Source organism: Colias philodice, chromosome 8 (genome assembly GCF_061535455.1).
Source record: "Colias philodice isolate Cphi_HAF_F1 chromosome 8, ilColPhil1 Martin Lab GWU primary, whole genome shotgun sequence".
NCBI classification, from domain to species: Eukaryota; Metazoa; Arthropoda; class Insecta; order Lepidoptera; family Pieridae; genus Colias; species Colias philodice.
Window position 1 is genome coordinate 6,341,604 of NC_143093.1, and position 20,189 is coordinate 6,361,792.

General features: G+C 33.2%; 1 pseudogene; it reads left to right on the plus strand.

Annotated features, from left to right (window-relative positions):
• The first annotated feature begins 16,074 nt into the window (after positions 1–16,074).
• Positions 16,075–17,834, plus strand: LOC149486585 (polyglutamylase complex subunit TTLL1 pseudogene; annotated as a pseudogene).
• The last annotated feature ends 2,355 nt before the right edge of the window (positions 17,835–20,189 follow it).

Consider the following 20,189-nt stretch of genomic DNA (forward strand, 5'->3'; position numbering starts at 1 on the left):
TTTCACGTACATTTAATACAAGAAATATATGAGCAATTTAGAAGCAGGAAAGTTGTACTTAAGCAATTAATGCTTAATTTCACTCCAGACTTGTATTTTATTCGTAAGGCACAATTTCCTAATAAAAATAAAGATCACTTCACAATAGTCTAACCGTCTTAAATTTAGCCATTAGAGCGAAACTCGGTTCGGTAAACACTGTCATAATAAAAATGATCATTCTTTTAAATTACACAAAAACATGTTTTCCGGTTTCATTGTAATAAAAGAAGCAATTTTCCTTTTCAGGATAAGAAGTCGAGAAGCAGCAAAAGGGTTAAAATTATTTGGTACCTATTTTAATTTTGTGAATATTCACGTGCACTTTGACTCAACATATTTTACTAATTATTTGTATGGTTAGTTGGTTTTTTTTATTTATTTATATGCATGTATGTATATCTAAAAACTGCAATTTGGTTAACTTTATCGTTGCGGAAATTAAACAACTTTCCCAGTTCCACTAACAGTTTACTCTGCTTACAAAGTAGTTTACTTTGTTTAAATAAAAACAAAAAGCTCGTTTTAACAATGTTTGTCGTTTTGTATTTGGAACGCAGTAATTGAAACGGAGAAACCGTGTACTTTTTAGCGTTCCGTGAGGAATGATATAAACCGTTGTAAATTTTGTTATGTCTGTATATGGGCACCCCGATAGTGGCATAACCAGAGTAATTGAAATAATAATACTATGTAAACTATTTACCTAAAATTATTAATAATTAAAATAAAAGAAGGGTTAATCGAACTTAATGCATATTGTGAAAAGGCTGTATTTCAGTAACCTACCATTGTTACTTTCAAATAAAAATAGATTTCCCTTGTCTGTTTACTATCACCATTGTCACATATAACACTATTAAGTGACAAAGCATACAGACATTGTTTGGACATATCTAGGTTAGACAAAAGCCTGATCTGAATCTAGATACGTCAGCTTCGTTAACATTTCCTGAATAAAGCGTAGCCAACTGGATTGGAAGGTGACTTGCTCTCTGGATTTTCCAACTAGTTAATTGAATATTGTATGTCACCTACCAGGCACCTACGATACGATAAATTCAATTAAGAATAGTGTTCTCTATACCAGTATCGTAGGTAATTTTTAAAACCTTATTAAATGAACTGCTTAAAAAGCTTAGCTTTTTAATTAGAAAATACCGCTCTTGGAAAATATGTTCGTATTGTTTATTAAGTAATTCAACAGCTGTACATATTGTATCCTTTGTTTACAGGCATCTCGATCGAATACATACAGCAGAGTCATATACAAACAAAAAAGACAAATACATTTAATTCCGACTCATATTTTTGCTGGCATTAATTTAGTAAACTATACCCGAACATTACTACGACAAACAAGACAATATATTAGGGGTAGCGTCACGAAAATTGTCTTGAGTATGGAAACATAATTATAACACACATTTATCTCTGAATCCCTGACGTTGCGCTCAACGGAGCACGAAAATTTATATGCAGCCTTCGTAGTTTATCATAACAATGTGTTTTGGCTAAAGAATCTATTGAAACTACGTTTTATTTGCTTGAAAAATTCTTTCTTCTTTTTGGTATGTGTATCTACTATCTACTATTATTTTATTTTATGTGGTCACAACGTAACAGATCGAATTGTTTTACTTTTTGCTTTTACTACAACGGGGTGACGGAAATCCTATTGAATTTGATTTTACTTAATAGTTAGTTTCATCATTTGGTTTCAACATTACCTACTGTTTATTGAATATCTTAATTTACGCAGGAATAACGACGCTAGATACCAACTGACTGAATTCTAGAAAACTAAATTAGTAGCAAATAGCAGAAGACTCAACTGGATACTAAAGATTGACACCAGAATTGATTTGATTAATAAAATTATAACTTGTTTTAATTAATCCAGTTTCACTTTAATGTATGATAATTTCTCAATCCAATATACTAAAGGAACAATTATTCAACGTCGGAGAATTAATATTTCTACGACAAAACTTTAAAGCTCTAACTTATAAGCTCTTGAACAAACGGAAAAAGCAGATTAGAATTACGTCCTTAGATATTATAAATTTTCTTAATTTACTAAAACTTTTGTAATTTTATTATTAATCATCCCATTGGAAATGACTTCGAAATAAATATAAGAAATAGAAATACATCTTTTGTATATAAACTACGTATTAATTTTGAGGAAACCACCAAAATTGAATTCGGAGAAACATTCGAGCTCAAATATTTCGTAGACGTAATCCGAAACCGCCTTGAAAGTACATAAATTATAACGAAATTATTTAGCAGAATCTACTGAAAATACAAATCATGGTGAACAAATTTATAAACTTATCACGTTTGGGACAATTTATCTTCATTCTCAACGCGTAATGTGACACCATATCAATCTCATATTCCCGCCTACCGCCTACTCACTACAGTCTACAGATATCAAAGGTACGTATTATACCCACCTACTTATTTTCCCTTTGCTTTATGTAAAATCAATTCATGGAAAAAATTATATACAGTCACCTATTCTACATGATGTTTATATGTTATTCGCTTTCGTATTTATTATTTTTATTCCTACATAATTATCCTAACAAACAAAACAATCAATGAGCTTAATTGTATTATTTGTATGGTTCTTCAAATATATCGCTTTATGAATATGCCTGATATTAATTAATTTGTAAGTAACAAATCCTTTTACTTACAATTTGTGTTTATAATTTAAGCCTTCTACTCTAAACATCTGAAATTATTAATCCTATGATTGAGTAATTACTGCGCAAAGAGGTAATTCTAAGAGCAAATACAAATGGTTTAAATTAATGACTAAACACCAATTCAGGTACAACTGTTACAGTTTCTAAAGTTCCATCAGATAGAGAAATTAATGTGTTTGATAGAGAAATTATGTTGAATGAAGAAAGAGTTTGTGAAGCAATAATTTAAGCATGAAATTAAATTAATTAATTTTAATTTACCTAGCTAAATTATTGATTATAAAACTGGGTATTCTGTCAATTTAAACAAGATTTTACTTTGATATTTTTTAATAATTAATAATCAAGAAATACCTACCTATTGTTTTCAATTTACTACAAATTAAGTCTGTTCCAATCAATTCGTACTATTATTTATCAATGTCAAAGGAACTGAAGCAACCAGCAAACCCGATGCTATTGTAAAAGTTCCCCCAGAACTTATTAACTAGATCCAGATTCCGGACAATTCTTTCTTTGTGTACTTTCTTTACAAATCTACGTTGCACAGCTACGTATTAACAAAGTTAAAGTGGTATACATCACAATACAACCGCGTTTCTATTGCTTATATCCGACGAGAAGTATAGCTTTCTTTACATGCAAATAATAAGAAGTGTGTGTCGTGCATCAGACCTTTACTAAAAAGGACTACGGAAATAGTACAGCCTCCTTCTTCTATCTCTCCTCTTTCTTTACATGTATTAAGATTTTTGTAAAATATATTTGGTGAAAAAATAAATCCGTATGATAACTAACATTTATTCATTAAAAATATCTTTTGAACAAACAACAGTCAACTGCTAACAGCTAAATTATTGTGGGAAAAGATAAAATGCGCGCCTAATAATTCCGCCGCACATACATAAATTTCTTTCTTGATCGTTTTATAATTTTTAAGCGAGATAGGTTAGTTATTTATGAAATTTTCGGTAAAAATATCAGTTTATCAGAGTTAAATTTTATTGCTGTCATATTAATAAATACGAGATAATTAAAACGTACAAAACTTTATAAAATTACAATATAAGCCCAAAGTCATAAAATACAGTCGTAAACCTAAAATTGGGACTCGGATTTGAAATAAGCGGACTTTATGGGGCTATGAATCCTCCTAAAAGATTGCATTGATCCATTTTAAATTAGTGTAATGAATACCTTATAAAGAAACAGAGTTAATTTACAAGAAACCAAAGACGCTTGACTAATTAAGAAAACAAGTATGACCTTGGAAATTACGTTTCTTTTAGAGTTCCCAAGAGAACAAAGTAATAGAAGGGGAGTCTTGTCGTTGGAGATTTTAGGCAGTAAAATAAAATTACCTTTTTCACCTTATTTTCCTTTTTCGCTTCGGTACAATATTCAATTAAAATTTAGAGAACGGCCTTCACAAATAATGGTCCAAATAAAAGTGTAATCTTATTACGTAAATACCACGATATTTCTACTGAAAAGGGATCAGTATGCACGACAATACTACATTTTCCATTTGAATTAAAACGGCTTATTTTAATAATTAATATACACTTAATAAATAAATCTTTGTGTTTTAAAACGTGATTTTCTGATTGTGCAGTAAAATTCGTAATGTTCTGCTTGATGTTTCCTAAAAGTTTATTGAAGTTACCGTAGAAAATCTTCATATCACCACTCCTGTACTTAATTTCACTAGCATTACCGAAGCGACCTCAAAATTCCGCTTAGACCTCGACGTCAGCATGATGAAATTCAAATTTCTTTATCTAGACAAGCACGACCTATAAAATACGCGTTACTTTGCAGTTTTTCCAAGAGATCGGTTGATTTTGCGATAACTTAAAAAAGCTTTTTTCGCTACATTAAACGTCGAAGGCTTTATTCACTGGCCGTTACATTGGGTTAGGTGACGATAATGTGCGACCTTCAAACTGAATTTACATATGTGATGTAGTGGAGTTAAAAAGGAATATTTTAATGTACTTTTTATATGGTTTTGAACTATAAGGTTTCTATAATAAGTTCCTAAGATTAGAATCTTAAGAAGGTACAATAATTCTTCATTTACAGATATATAATTTGACATTTTTTTTTAATATTTTATATCCAATTCAGGCTGTTGTATGAGGTCTTCAAGTTGAGGCGGATACCGTCTAACAAACGCTTCTGAATTTCACGCTGAAAGCTTATTATGGCTTCACAAAATTTATTTTTACTTTACTTATCTTCAAAAATAAGCATTTATGAAACCTTCAAAAGTTATTTCTATAACGTAAAAGGTAAAATTGTATACAGGTAGTACTGGCAGTTCTTTTCTCCTAAGGTCTTAAGGGAAATAAAATCCACCGTTCAAAGTAAAAGTGTTAACCCTTAATTTGGCAAAGAATAAAATGTAATAAAGTCAAATTTATTTTTATAAAAATTTATTGTAGACATCTATAGGTGTAACAAAAAAATAGTGAAAAAAATATAGGAACTTCAGATTTCCTGAAAAACAGTGTATGTCACAGCATACATTGCCAAGTGCCCATAAAAACATTGAGGAAATGTGTTGTATGCCAGGACATACACTGCCAATTTCAATACAAAATGATAATAATAATACCAGAATGTTACTTTCCCACTGCTGGGCAAAGGCCTCTACTAGAATGAAAAAGAAAAACAAGGCAACAACGCCTAGAAATGCCCAACTTTACTAGACCCGCACAAGGTAGTCTAATTGACAATTCCTAGGACATTTTCGAGTTACAAAGCACAGATGGACTTGGCATTTTATACATAACACTGACGTTAGCTTTGAACATAGCCTACAACGACCTTTGCTGGTCATTGCCATAAAATGGCCACTATTGTCATAGCGTATATAATATATAGCAATAATATTATATAGCATATCAACAAAATGCAAATGACGACGGATTTGTTGATACCGTTTTAGAGACATCAAATCGGCTTTGGGATCGTATCTGTACCGCAATATCGCAACATGTAATCGGTGTACGATGGCATACTAACAACACCCATTATAATATGAATTGCTAAAAAATCTCGCAATTCATCTTCGGTCAAGCCAAGAGAACGCCCAGTTTTGAATACTGCGTATGAGTTTGTTTGCTCTACGATCTCTACTAAAACGTCAGGGGAAAAGAAATTATAGAAATAACGAGTGAAGTTTCGTTTAATATGTCGGTGTGATCTGAGTCTTCTTCTACAGCTGTTGCCTTGTGTCGAAAAACCGTTTTTTTCCACTAATAGTTCAGAATGAACTTGGTGATTCATCTAGGTCGTCCAACAGCAGAAACAGTGGGCCGTTGCGATCTGGTATTTCTGGGACGCGACTTGGAAGAAGCCCTTTGAGCTGCAACTAAGCCAGTTATGGAGCCACTTGCTGTTGGTTCAGGTGGTGCAGGGGTTGCTGGGGTTGCAGGAGTAGCGGGAGTTGCTGGGAGTGACGGAATGTCACTCAGGATTGGAACTTTTTTACAATTTGGTTCTAGGGACGGGCTTGAATACACGCTTCGAAAAATTGGTGTGAGTCGAACATTCTGGTCGGGGGGGGGGGGTCTTCATCATCATCTAAAAAATTGAGCCATCCATTGAGCTATCTATAGAAGGTGCAGAAGAAGATGTCGTGGAAAGCGGGGTGCGCACACGTAATTCATCGTCAGAACTTTCGCTACCGTCAGAGGGTGCATGCTCAGCAGGCACAAGCGCTAAAATTCTACCAAAATGTTTGCTGCCGGCAAAGAAAATAAAGCGTGCTATAAAACTAAGTAAATAAAAAAGCATCCTCAAATTTGCAATGTATGCCGTGACATACAAACAAAATGGCGGGTGTTTCGTTACAAACTTGGCAGTGTATGTCACGTCATACATCATGTTAGTGATCAAAATAGAACCATTCAATGTAATAGAAACATCACAATTATTATCACACTTATTCCATTACACAATAAAGCATACATTTTAGTCATTACACCTGTCCTAAACTAATTAATATTCATAATAATAGAATAAATACCTTGGACAACGCAGTTGACGTCCACCAGGTAGCCGTTTTTTTCAAGTTATGTCAAAATAAATGTTGCTACATGTGTGTTTATTTTTTCCATCCAATAACAGTTAGTGTTGCAACATAAGAATGTTAATTTTCCACTCGGAAGATGTAATTATTTTAACAATTTTTTTTTTTCAAGTTCATGTATGACGGTACATACAGTGCCAAATTAAGGGTTAAATACTAAGCACATTCAGAAATCCTCGCTTAGGTGCTTTTAGCACTTAACTTTAGCCAGCATTATGGCGTTAACAAATGTTGTGGCTGCATTTACACCAGTCCCTCGGTGCAATGTTGATAGCATTTATTGCACGAGTTTCTAGCTCGTATTTTTATGCGAACTAAAAGTAACATTATGTCTCCGGTTTAATGACGTCATAAAATACATAGAAGCCTTCCTTTGTAACGCTCTAAGTCTAAATTCTACTGCGATTTTAGAGAAGGTTTTTGCCAATATATTTAACACTCTGAAAGCAAAGTCGCTCTGCCGATTCTTATCATACCATTTTATAATACACTTACTCTCGCAAAATATTTTAGTTTACTTTATTTAATTCAATCGAATATATTTTAAGAAAAAAGTTTGAACGATCACACACTACAATACACCACCACAAATTTAAAAAACAAAGCAAATAATTTTATCAAAGTAGATATCTAATTAACATATAAACGAAAAAAATTTCTCCCCTAGAATTAATGGCTACCAGGAAAAACATAAATCTAATTAAAAAGAAACCTTGGATTCTATATTTGACTATTCCCGTTTTTAATGAATGCTATTTTATCCGTAAGAAAATAAACAATCCAACGTGTTGCGTTCTTATTTTAACGGTGAAAAATCCTAGCTTTTAAAATGTTATCTCCAGTGTGTATAAATAAAAAGAAGTTTCATTCATATTGTTGCAAAAATTCGTTCCAAATAAAGTATGAGATACCTAATCATCTCGCCTACATCCATTGTTATGGGTTAACAACGCTTTTGTATTCCTAGGTCTTATATAAACCAAACACCTGCGATTATGCCTGCGTTAAGAGTTAGGTATATACAATTTTAAGTTATTGCATAGCTTCTATCGCGGGCCTTGAGCGCCTCGAGAAATTCCGTAACGAAAAAACCTCACGCTCCCCACCCCGACGGGTTCGGAGGTGTGGCTTGAAGGCATGCTATGCAATAGCTTTACCGCGGCAGTCCCCGAGTGCCACACGTCTTTTTTTATTGTTATAATGAGACGTCCGATCGCTATATGTAAAAGGTCGAAGGTGCCAGACTAAGCGAGCAAACGAAAAACTAGATGGAAACTAATGATTTCTCAACGTTTATACAATACTAGCTGTTGCCCGCGACTTCGTCCGCGATTCGGTCGTTTTTCGTCATTCGTCGTTTAAAAAAAATACGTGACACTTTATTTTTGAATGTTCTTAATTGTCTCTTATAAAATTTAACTACATTAAAATTGAATACTCTGATAAGAAAATCTTAAAATCATCGAAAATCATAGACATCGAATATCTGAGGAAAACATGAATGAATGTGATTTAAATTCTACATTTCTTAGTAATTAAAATAATAATCTAAATTAAATGTAGATTAACAGTTTGAGCGCACCATTATAGAATATGTACCTAAGTAATAAATTACGTTAGTTTACATAGTAACTTTACTAAAAACACGATGACTTTCTTTCGCGCTCGGTACCACAAACTAAACATGTTTGTGGTACGTGGCCCGCGTCACTTTACCCCCCACGAGTTCCCCTCCGTTGCTATGCGAAAATACATTCGTCGCCCTACTGTAGGAAAAATTGTAATACTGCGGCCTGGGCGTTATAACACGCTCAGGGAATTCCTGAGTGCTGATAGACTTCCGTCTATCGGCATTTATACCAATTTTATATTAATATCACCATCTTGAGGAAAAGCTTCTAATGTCGATTTAAAACGCATATATACGGATTAACCTGATGAATTAACATGTTCTAAAATTGTGAAATGAGTTCAGTTTTAAATTCGAGAAATATTGATTTCTTGTATTCGATTATTCGTCGTAGTCGAATACAAAATATATTTAAAGAAACTTAGGTTGGCCTTCAGGCAAAAGGGATCCTATCAAATGATAAACTTGACCTTGTATCTTAAAAGTAAGAATGAAAGGAGCATCTGATAATTGTTGAGCACCAAAGGATCATTTAAAACGCAATACTATAAGAGCTAATATTGTCTAAGAACTGTTTAGATTGCACATGTTCCTCTAAAACTTAAAAGTAGTGATTTCAAAGGTTCCGGCGTATCTTCAAACGAAAGCCGACTCCTTACTCCACTTTAAAGCATTACAAAAAGAACATACTACGTTAATATCGCCTATACAGAAGATGATCTGTAATCAATTGTGAGGTTATAAGCAAACCCACTTTTATATTATTTTGTCGGACCACACCACCGAATTTGTAGATTGATCTTCTATGTTTCTAAGTCATTAAGACTATGTCGAAATCTGTCTGCAATAAGACGGGCCTCTCGCTATTCGTCCGTTTAAAGAGACCAATAGTTTCAATTCTTAATCTTTCATTAAACAAACTTATTAATCGTTCTTGTCTCAAATAATGGTAATATTCGCGTCCCTACTCTAGTCATTGCTTATGCTCATGTTCATCTTCGAGAGATCGAATAATATTATGGTGCACCCTATTATTTGTCAAACGGTCTTCATATTGAGTAAAAGTTTCAGAATTCTCGAGATAAAATATGACGATCGTGATCAGCTGTGAGACGTAATTCCCTCTCAGTGAGGGTTTCGGTCTCACGGGATAGTACAATATGCCATTTGCGATCAGCTGTGAGACGTTATATATACCCTCAGTGAAGGTTTCGGTCTCACAGGATAGTACATGCCGTTCGCGGTCAGCTGTGAGCCGCAATTCTCGTTGTGAAGCGGTTTCAGGTTCGGCATAACACATGTTGTTTTCGGTCAATAGTAAGCCTCTTATCTCTAACGATCCTTGAGAACTCTTATTTCTCATTTTCTTAACTTTGCTCGAATTTCGATATATAAAGATTTTTTAGGTGGCACTGATGCGGGTGAATAAAAATTAAAACGGACTAAGAGTGTTATAATCTCAATCATCATCATCAATACATATAATAAAATTGTGGAAAAGTGATGTCTGTACAATTAAAATATGTAGAAAAAAATTAGCAGGTGTTATTATTATCGAGAAATCGAGAGAAACCATTTTTTTCTCTTAAAAGCTCCCCCCCTCCCACTTCCCGAACTCCGATTGACCGTAATTTATTTTTCCTTACATTTTTATCATATCCTTTTCTAATGGGTTTCATCCTACTGCGATTTTTTTTTGTTTCAAAAATTATCTACCCTGGTGTATAGGTAAATTTTCCACATAAAATGTCCTTTAAATTATGTCGTATTATATTTTTAACCCCCGACGCAAAAAGACTGGTGTTATGTGTTTGACCGCTATGTATTTCTGTGTGTGTGTGTGTGTCTGTCTATGGCACCGTAGCTGGCTAACAGGTAAACCGAATTAGATGCGGTTTTTTTTGTTAGGCAGAATATTTTCCGACGCTGGTTCTTAGATAAAGTGTATCAAAATTGGTTCATCCACTTATTATACCTACATAGGGGTAAAAGTGGGAATGAAAAAAATGAAAGTTATAATTTATTTTTAAAGATCGTCGGGAAGTTTATGAAATTATTTATTCCTTTTTCTATACACTTTTCTTCGTCTAAACGGTTTAGTTACGTGCTCTCTCTCTCTTCAGCCTTTAGTTACGTGCGTGAGACAGGAAAGATCTAATTTGGATTTGTTTCTGGATTTGATAAAAACTGAGTATCGATTAAGCTGATCAGTGGCTACTGGCTACACCATAGATTATTAAAAACATCCGTTTAAGAAAGGAAGGAAATAGAATTTGCTCCTCTCCCCCCCCCCCCTGGTTCCTAAAAAATAATATGACATAATTTAAAAGAAATTTTACGTAGAATTAGTTAGGCATTTCTTTTTTGATTTTCGATATTATATACTAATCATAATTTTTAATTACAATATGTAGTAACTATTTGGTATAGGTTAGGCATTTCATTTCTTCATTTTCTTTAATAATTTGGTACGTAAGTTTTTTAGCTCAGTTTAGTAAGAAATTTTAATAACAATTCTTTTAATTATTTATGGTAGTACAACAGTACAGTATGGTTGTACGTATTTACTCAATAATTGCATGTTAAGTAGTAATTCAGCATGGGCGTAGCCACGGTGGGGCTGGGTGGGGCGCTTACCCTGGCTTTGATCTGGTAGGTACTAATTGTGAAGGGGAGTGGGCGTGGGCGTGGGATTGGGACTGAACGTGGCATATGGCGTGGGAGTGCGAGTGGGCGCGGGAGTGGGAGCATGAAAATAAAAATGATTTTTTTATTGTTGCCCCACCCTGAGCCCATGGTCATAGGTCCCATAGTCACTATTCCACGCGAACGAAGTCGCGGGGACAGCTAGTAGACAAATATAATCAGAAAGCTTTGAACTCCTAAGCTCAACCATAAAAGATAGACATTTATGATGTCGGGAGATATTTTTTATATAATATGGAGAACATTTCTTTCATACTTGATTTCTGTGTAGCTTTAACCATTAAGATACACGCATTAAGAACGCACACGCGACGAAAGCTTAAAAATGGAGTTGCTGCTCTGCTCACGAATATGAAAAATAATTGTACCAAGTTTCGTTTAAATCCGTCGAGTAGTTTTTGTTTCTATAACGGTTATACAGACAGACAGACGGACAAACATTTTTGACGTCGATGTCGATCTCTAATCACCTCGTGATAGTTATTTAGGAAATATATTTCATGTGCAGAATTGACCTCTACAGATTTAATATAAGTAGGTATACATATATTTAGATTCCAATTTCCATGTAACGTTAAATTCGACTATATAATAACTAACAGACAACGCAGGTTACTCTCGTTTCCGTAAGTTGAGGTGGCTACATATTCGGTCCTAATAACATGACTTTTTGTGAACGAAACGACAGCGCGGTTTAATTCGATGGCAACACCATCAGAAAAAAGGAAATATTTTTAACTTTGAAAAAATATTATGATTTACACTATTAATACTATTTTAACATTAACACAAAATATAAGACCGTGAGTATGTAAAAATTAATCCAGCTAGTTTCACATCACACTTATGTTTATAATTAGGTATACGACATGAAAATATATTAATTACCAAGCAATAATCATACAGATAAATACTGAACAAAAGTATTAACAGTCAAAGTATATTTTTACTAACAACATGTAAATGATGAAGGAATAATAATTATCAACGAACTAACCTTTTTGTATTAGAGTCCCGCCTCGTGATCGAATTATTAAAACACGAAGATTTTTAAAAATGTAACCAATGAACACAATCAATATTAGATTAACTGTAATGGTGTCTAGTTTGACTTAAAATAATATACATCTACCCTCACTTTTAAAAATGTAGTATATTCACACGAATTATATAAGCGCACCTTATAGGGAAGGGAAGATTTATTATGGGTTAAAGAGTTAAATAAATAAATAACATAATTATATTTAAATTATTAATTTTTAACATTGGGTTCAGTAGTGTTAACATGTAAATTGATTTGATTTTTACGAAATCTCATAGATGGCGCTGAATCAAATTTGTCTTTATAGTACTAAGATTCATTAAACAGTTTCTCTGCCCAAATTACGTAAATGACGTAGTTTTTATAGTGTAAAGCTAGATAATAGCATGGCTTACTCAAAAACAACATTTAAACATGAGTCTTTAGATTGTACGCTGTCGTAGTACACGGAATACGTAAGAAAAGTAAAGGTTCACAGCTCCTCCCCCGGAGGTGATAGCATGATAATATGTTTAAAAAAACCTCACACGACCTGTTAGTAATATTCATGCAAAATTTGAAGTCAATCTATGCAGTACTTTTCGAGATTAGCTCGGACAAACATACAGACAAACAGACAAACAGACAAACAGACAAAAATTCTAAAAACTATATTTTTGGCTTCTATATCGATTATAGATCATGGATTATGTATTCTTTTAAAAAAATATTCAATGTACAGTTTTGACTTTCCTACGATTTTATTATATGTATAGATATATATAGATACATACTCGATTTATTTCATAGATGCAGAAAAATATTGTGATGTAGCCAACTAGAGAGAAAGCAGGCTGCAGTGAGGAAAAAATTATTGGCCGATGATCAGGATGATTCTATTTGTCATTTATGTATTTTCATTGTAACAATTATATGTAGGCAATCGTGAAAACGTGGCATCTGGTGGGAAGTAATCACCGTCACCTACGCAATATAATAATTTCCTATAGGTAGCTGCTCCACAACACGCACACGCACACCACCCACATAGAGCATGTGTGGAATTTATAAGAAAAGTTTTTGACGCTGAAATCATAATGTTATCGAAACTCCTTTTGAAGCGAGTCATGAGGACAGCATTTTAATTGATGTCGCGTAGGACGGTGATGGATCTTAGGAACTGGTAACGTTCAAAAGTACCTAATGTATTTTTTATACATTAGGTAGGGGAGACCGAGGGGAGTTGAAACAATTTTCACGTTTTGTTTGATATAACTCATACTATTATCAGAAATCTGATGGTACTGGTATCAATCGATAGGTTATTCTTTACACTTCCGAATGGTTAGCATAAATAAACGGTAAGCGTTAAAGATGGTGGTTAAAAATTGACTTAATCGTAACAAGTCAACTTGTTTCAATTCCCCTCATACCGAGGTAAGATGAAACAGAGGTCGAGGAGAGTTGAAACATAATGATTTTGGGGAGTAATAGGAGCTGCAAAATAAAAATGATGATTTAATTCAAAGGTTTTAGTTAAAACTTATATTTTCAAGTAATCAACGACTTTTATAAGTAATATTTTAATGACATTTCAGTCAAGTAGGTCTAATACAAATAATTAACACCTAAATAACCAAAAATTAACATGCGTAACATCAATTATAATCAGTCAAATCAACAAAATGTTTCACATTTTTATAAAACTAAATCTTTGACATAAAATAGTTAATAATCAGTCGTTTTTAAGTATGTATTACAATCAGTACCTACTATAAACTATTTAAGGAACAATAATCTACAAAATGTCAAAGACAAAGTTCTCCACCAGCACAAGTTTCATGAGCCCACAATTGGCATTTCAGACATTGAGCCCACTTTTCTTTGGATCTGTTATTTGAATATGATTCCATACAGCAAATACAGCAGGATTCCTCTTCTTCTTCATCACTATCTTCGTTTCTTGACAACCTTAACCTTTTTAGTTTTATAGCCTGGTTTTAAACTTATTCTTGCTTTAGTTCCTCCAGTAGGCATGCTTAAACAAATAAACACATTAAATCAACAATAAAATCCGATAATCTTCGTACTTTTTAGCTATAATCAGATATTAAATTGAAAACAAGGAGAGTTGAAACAGTCTGTTTCAAATCACCTCGGTGAGAAAAAACCTCCCAATTTTTATTCAAATCGCGACCAAGCAGTAAATACACAGAAATCAAATTTACCAAGTATATTTCAAGAATCAATAGATAATAAGTTTTTAAAACGTATATAACTCAACCCAAAAAACAATACCAATATTAAAGTACGAGCATCGTAAAAAATCATGAAATACTTACTTTTTACGATTTTCGGCACATGTCATTCAGAACTACACAACTGCACAACTGACGTCATCGGCATGAACTGACGCGATAGCTGGTGGCGGGAGTTGGTTAAAAAAGACGTTGCCAGATCGCTAACAGTTTTAAGTTCGGAGAAATCGAGACTGTTTCAACTCACCTTTGTTTCAAAACCCCTCGGTCTCCCCTACAATATAAGCTTTCCGACCGCGGCTGCTCCCGCTTTGTCTACAAACTAATAAATTATACACTAAAACCTTCCTCTTCTATCACTCTATCTATAAAAATACCGCATCAAAATCCTTTGCGTAGTTTTAAAGATTTAAGCGTACAGAGAAAGCGACTCTGTTTTATACTATGTAGTGATAGTGATTACAATATAATTTTCACTATACTATTGTAATACATATCTATGTATAACAAAAATAATATTCGTCTGTTATTAATATTTTATAATGCTTTTTAATACCTACACAAAAGAGCAATGCTAATAAATCATAGAATCGTCTTTGAACATGGTATTGCAATTATAGCACACATTTATCTCCAAATCCATGTCGTTACGCTCGACGAAGCACGTAAATTTATATGCATCCACAGAACTTAATCATAATAATGGTCTGAGTGTATTTGCAAAAATGTATAATCTGTGAAAGGAAATTCCCGGCAAATTCTTTTAGGTTATATTTTTTCCTCTTTTATATTGATTTGAAACGTTCGCATAAATTCTAAAATTTTTTTGATGAGGCTCAAAAAAATCGAGTTTGAATGGAAAACATTTTATACAGGTCTACATAAATAATTATTATTAATATAGGTACGAGTTGTTGAAAAAAAACTTAAAAATAAGAAGCGTCTTTTCGACTTGAAAGTTCTTTTGATTACGTAAATTATAATTTGAAAAATATATACAAGTGTTCCATTAGAATTAATGACCAGTCCTGTCAAAGTAACATTGCGAAAGAAATATTTTTAATACCAACGTATTTCACTAAATGTGGAGGATATTAACGGTCGCTGGAAACTCGTGCAGAATACTTATTACTTTAAGGGGAATAAGTGGGAGAGGTGTTTACATTTGAAAAATAAACATTTTTAAGGACTGACGCTCAAAGGAAGGTTTAATGTTGAAGCTTCCTAGTAATACGTAGTTTTATAATATATTGAAGCAAGATTAGAACGAAAAATATTTAATATCTTTACACAATTTTTTAAATATTGTAGACTTAATTGTAGACGAAATTGTCAACATTGGTAACCTATTTAAATTTGTAAATTATCGTCGGAATTTGTCGTCTAAATTAAAAATTACATTTTTAACATGTGAAATATATTTTAATGGCATCTATTTAATAATCAAAACATCTAACTGGGAACTTAGATTAAAAAAAATTGTTAGAACGTAGATATATAGTTTTATTATTATTTACTAGATAATTCAGATTGTACGTGCTTAAGATTAAATCATGTTGCAACGAAATTAAACTTAATACCTAACGAAGTGGATACGATGTTATACTAAGTTAAATTGAAAGATTACTCTAGAGTGAACGGCGTTCATAGCAATGTTTAATCAATAATCGCTTCGAAACGGGTGAGCGCTCCATATACAAAGATACGAACATGTTTATCTTGGAAAGTGCATTAGTTTGATACGCTAAATATGAACGCGGATACTAAGAAACTTATATCAAATCAGTACGGAAGAGTGAACGTTCAACCGATTGAAAGATGCAGAGTTAATTTCTGCACGGACTTAGAAAAGTCCGTTCTAATGAGTAACTTTGAAAGACGTGGCTGGAATCAAGTCGGACCAGACGACGAGTGGAACTTTTACTGGGCGTCGACGCAGACTTGCAGAAATCTTTTCAGTGTTGAAAGCGGATATCGCATGAACGACAATCAGATTATCAATCACTTTCCTAACCATTACGAGCTATCAAGAAAGGATTTGTTGGTGAAAAATATCAAGAGATATAGAAAAGAATTAGAAAGAGAAGGCAGCCCAATAGCCGAAAAAGCAGAAGTGACTCTACACGGCGGGCAAGTGGTAAACAGATATGTTCACCTCGATTTTATTCCGGTTACGTTTGTCCTCCCTGCTGACTACAATATGTTTGTCGAAGAATACCGCAAGTCGCCGCAAAGTACTTGGATTATGAAGCCTTGCGGCAAGTCCCAGGGCACTGGAATTTTCCTTATAAACAAACTCTCAAAGTTAAAGAAATGGTCTCGCGAGGCCAAAGCTCCATTTCATCCACAACTTAGCAAAGAAAGCTACGTGATATCGCGCTATATCGACAACCCGTTGCTCATAGGCGGAAAGAAGTTTGATTTGCGATTATATGTTTTGGTAACATCTTTCCGACCCCTGAAAGCATATATGTTCCAATTGGGTTTCTGTCGTTTTTGTACTGTAAAATACGATACGAGTGTGACGGAACTGGATAACATGTATGTGCATTTGACGAATGTGAGTGTACAAAAACATGGAGGCGATTATAATAATATACACGGCGGGAAAATGAGCGTTGAAAACTTGCGTCTGTATTTAGAGGGAACAAAGGGTAGAGCAGTTACGGAGAAATTGTTTGCAGCTATGCAGTGGCTTATTGTTCATTCTTTAAAAGCTGTTTCGTCTGTTATGGCGAACGATAGACATTGTTTTGAGTGTTATGGATATGACATAATAATAGATAATCAGTTAAAGCCTTGGTTGGTGGAAGTCAACGCTTCCCCTTCGTTGACATCAACTACAGTTAACGATAGAATAATGAAATACAAATTAATAGATAACATTATCTCGGTGGTTTTGCCACCGGATGGTATACCTGATGTTCGTTGGAATAAAGTGCCGAGTCCAGAAGCTCTTGGGAACTTCGATTTACTTATTGATGAAGAATTGTTGGAAAAAGAAGAAGCGAGCAGTTCTGGGCGCATAATTAAAAGCCATAAGAATAGAAGTTGAGTTTAATTTATTACAAATATTCTTATAAATGTTACATAGTAAATTTAAATATTTAAAGAAATATCCCCCTTCTTCAATATAATAATTATGCCTTTCCACAACACTGCTTTGTTCATTAACCTGATGGAAAACTGAGATAAAATAAAGGAACATCAGAGCGAATTCGTTTTTTTATTATTATCCCTGTATTAGCACATCTTGCAGCAGTTAAAGTAAATGTTTAATAAACTAATATTCCAGTGAAACTATTGTATACTTACCTCTATCGTTTATTTTATGAACACGTAGCATTTAGCTACGACGTAGACCGACGAAAGATTCATCATTAAATTATCGTTATCTGTATATTTTATTCTTTGTTGAATTAAATGTTTAATTATTGTATACAATTTCTTGGTCAATAAGGATTTTAGGTAAACGGATTTAAATTTCTGAATTTTCTCTTTTTTTATTGTCCGATTGAGACACCGCAAACTCAAATGTTTGTTTCAAATCGCCCTCTAAGTTCACTGAATAACTACCTCTACGCGAGCAGTGACTAATTTACATTTTAATGTTTGCCGTCCAGGAAAAATATCGCCACTCCGCTACAAGCATAACTTCCCACGAGTGTTCTATATGTTAAGTAGGCAACACAACACCGCTTAATAGTGCAAAAGTTTCATAAAACACCGGTATAACTCACGACTTATAAACGTGGATTAACCCCATTACGGGGGTTAAATTTCACAGCGCTGTATGAGTAACGGCGCCTAGACGGACGGTTGTTAATCATAATAGGCATGACGACAGTATCCATAAATGATCGTATTAGTGTTTTTAAGGGAAAATGTATAATAGATAAATTACATATAGTGACTTAGAAATCTTAAAAACATTAAGATTAATGAGATTATCAATAAAGTAAAACATTGAAATACTGCAGTTGGCCATTTTGACTAAAACACGCGTGACGTCACGCTTAAGTAAACAACTCACGTCAGATGTTTTTTGTTGTTATGAATATGTTGAGAATACGCATTTTCATTTATTTTCTATCGTTTCACGTATGCTTTATCGGCTCAGAACAGAAATATAATTGCGAATTCACAAATACATGGTTCGGGGTTCTCCGCGCCAACTTTATACAATCATTTCTTATTATTTTCGCGCTTGAAATAATTACTAACACATTTTTGAGCATTATTTTTATGTGGATTCACACTGCAATACTGCACACCACTTATAAACTTTGAAATTCGTTTCTATGACACATATTAATTAAATATTTTTTTAATTTTCTTCGCAATGCGTACAAATAATTACGTATTTACCAAAGTGTGACGTCACGCCTACGCCATGACACCTGCGAGCTGTTTTGGCACAGTTAATAAATATTTTTTGGAAAATGGCTTTTATCGTCGTTAAATTTAGGTATATTACCGAAATATAGGGATTTTCTTGTATAGTAAACGTATACACACATTATGGAAGAGGATTTCAAAATCTTTCGTCATGCCTATTTTGTGCGACCACGATACTCAGAAAGAACTATTAATTATTGTAAATGTACAATGTTAGGCGAAATAATTTGCTGTGTAAAAAGTTCTTTATATTGAAAATCCTTTGTATAAAATAATATATGAATTACATTAATATTACCTAAATTATGTACCTATTATATATGTAGTTATAATGTTTGAGCAATATTTAATTATAGATATTTAATTTACATACTTTTCATGCGTTCATTACTTAGTTCATTGTATTACATAATATATTGTTACAATACTGTGTAGATTGTAAGCTATAACGCTATTGAGAAATTATTACGAACGAAAAGTATGACGTATATTAATCGATCTACTCTCGGTGAACAATATAAATTTCTACTGCAAAATTAAGCTTCGATGGAAAAAAGTTGGAAGGGATTATGCATGCGACCTCAAAGTTTCATTAACTTTTACGAGAGAAAATGCACTGTCATTTTTATTACATAAATCTTTTTACAAATGAATTTATATGTATCTTTACTGTCTACTCTACATTTACATTACCCGGTCTAAATTTCAGATTTTACAGAAAAATAGACTTTTTATTAAATCCATGTCGAGATACATTTAGTACGAAGTAATGTAAGAAATAAAATGTTATGCTGTTATAAATTAAAACAAAGACGAAGTAAAATAGTTACATTATTAGAGCAGAAACTAATTTCAATTCTATCCGACTTAATATTGTTAAAAGCAAAATAAAACTGTACACAATCTATTGCAATCTTCGTAAAAATAAAACGGGACTACGATTGTTTACTTCGCTTATTTCCAATGCGGAATCGCAAAATACCAGATGAATCGGATTTGAATTTATGAAATATTTTCAACGCAACTCGAAGGAATTGTAATAGAGCGGAAATTGTATTCAATTGGACATACCTTCGGTCATTGAAATTCCCAAGTTTGTAATCGCTATGCGGAAATGGAGTAACATGCGACCTAAGTTTCCGTAAATATTTATTTGCAATACGTACACTTTTTTTTATTAAACTTTAACAGGGGCCTTAGACAAAGTAACAATTACAAAACGATAACGAAGTTAGAAATCGCAAAAATGTATGGGATTGACATTAGATAGACCACGTGATCTAACGCGGCGTATGTCAATCCCATACATTTTTGCGAT